The sequence below is a fragment of the Austrofundulus limnaeus genome, unplaced genomic scaffold, assembly GCF_001266775.1.
Source record: "Austrofundulus limnaeus strain Quisiro unplaced genomic scaffold, Austrofundulus_limnaeus-1.0 Scaffold73, whole genome shotgun sequence".
Classification (NCBI taxonomy): Eukaryota; Metazoa; Chordata; class Actinopteri; order Cyprinodontiformes; family Rivulidae; genus Austrofundulus; species Austrofundulus limnaeus.
The window spans coordinates 182,785-184,722 of record NW_013952475.1 but is presented as its reverse complement, the minus strand read 5'-3'; the positions used below and the strand labels follow the sequence as shown (position 1 = coordinate 184,722).

The window sequence follows — 1,938 nt, the reverse complement described above, 5'->3', positions numbered from 1 at the left end:
ATTTCTTTGTATGTATGGATCACTTGGGTTGTTACCAACATCTGGTGAAAATTTCATGTCATTAGCACCTCTAGTAATGTATTTACTGAGAAAAATATTGACGTGTTCAATACTTATTTTACCTGCTGTAGATGGAGGTGTGCATCTTTAATTATGTACAGTATAGTTTTACACATAATAAATAGTATGTGCAATGTACTGTATATTATGTATATAAACTATACTCTACATAATTAAATAATAAAGAAAATATATAAGCAATTACCGGTACACAGTTTAAACAAGAAGCCTGGCTATTAACTTTGATTCGTTTTACTTATTTTTTGTTTAATCTTATAATTGTCTTATATTAAAAATATATGTAAATTCAAGTTTTGCATTTCCAACTCCCATGTACTTTAAATTCAGCTCTATTTTATAATAAACATTAAGAAGTGCACAGCTGAAATGGTCCATTTGCAATGAAGAAATCAGCATAATTTTGTTCAAACTCACAAGTTCAAAACTGATCTGATAAATAGATATCAGTTAAAGTGTGCAATTCACCTTAAAATAGAATAAATTATCCAAAGAAAGTTAAGCAAATTTGTTACTCAACCATTTTTTTTTTTTGTCTGCAGTGATGCTGATTGCCACCTTTTAAAGTGCAGCAGTGACTTCCTGTGATTTATCAAACTTTGATCTGTGGATGCCAGAACAACAGAATTTACATTTACCAAACTAAAATGCACCATAATGTGGTCTGACATGCTTCAATCCTAAACCTAAAAGCTACCTTGGCTTTCTATTTCTGCAGCTCATGGGCACTAAATCACAGAGACAGGAACATAACAGCAGCTTACCTTGGTGTCGGCCCAAGGCACCAAGCGCTTTCTGCCTCCCTACATCTTCACTTTGTAGCCCCTGCCAAACACTGTCACCCCAAATCTCCCACTAACCTGCCTCCTTATGGCAGCGGCGCTCACAGGGCGAGCGCAGAGGCATGGCGGAGCCACACGGCGCCATCTGCTTCAGTGGGACACGTGGTGGAGGCAACGGATGGGCTTCTTTCATCCCCTCAACCTTCTTTATCCAAATCCTTCACCCTGTGTACTGTGCACCCCCCCCCCTTTTTTTTTCAACTTCCTGCTTTCCAAAAATAAGGAGAAGGAAAAAAAGAAATCGGATCATTTCAAGGGAATGACGAGTCCCTCTGCGGTTGGATTTATGAACTCCTGTTGTAGCCATGGCAACCAGCAGCAACTTGTATTTTTGGAGGGGAGCGGGGTGTCGAAGGGGATTTTGGGTGGGGAGGGTGAGATCAGTGTGTGTGTGATAGTAGAGCTGGTGATGTTGTTAGGGGGAGTTCCTGTGGAGAAAGAAGAGGCATTGTTGTGTTGGTATTCAGGGTGTCAGCAAACCAGAGTAATTGCTTGGTCTTTATGAGAGAGATGAGGTAAAAGCTGGTATTGGGGGCATCCTTATAAATACTCCCTGGCTAGAGAAAATAAATACTATTGCCTTTCGGTGGGTAATAAATGCTTCTTTTATTTTTTTATTTTTTGGAACAGCAATAACAAAAGGGTCAATTTAATTTCTCTGGAAGCAAAACACACAGCTAAGGATTTGCTTTGTTTTCCGTTCTTTCATTATGACTTTCATGCATAGAACTTTGCCCCCCCACCCCCCGATTATTCACGTCCACCGTACACCAGCACCTATGGATCACATGCCACATGTAAATTCCAAAAAAAACATATTGTGTGAGATCTGCTTACTGTCTCCCTGATCGTGTTGTGGCACCTCACGCCAGGATGTATGTATCTGCCTTCAGCTTCTTATCACAAGCTTGCAGTGTTCCCTGTAAAAGCACAAACTCAACCACTACAGAGACATACTTGGTGTGAAAAAAAAATCAGGGAGAGAGAAAGAGTAGAGAAATAGGGAGAGAGGGAGATG

The 1,938-nt window shown here is 39.8% G+C and overlaps 1 long non-coding RNA gene across 1 annotated transcript in view; it reads right to left on the bottom strand.

Annotated features, from left to right (window-relative positions):
• The window catches only part of LOC106519200 (uncharacterized), a 22,352-nt gene extending 21,201 nt beyond the window's left edge, over positions 1 to 1,151 (bottom strand). The window contains exon 1 of the long non-coding RNA XR_001310417.1: positions 843 to 1,151. This is a non-coding gene — a long non-coding RNA (uncharacterized LOC106519200). The remainder of the gene's footprint in view (positions 1 to 842) is intronic.
• Positions 1,152 to 1,938: the final 787 nt, after the last annotated feature.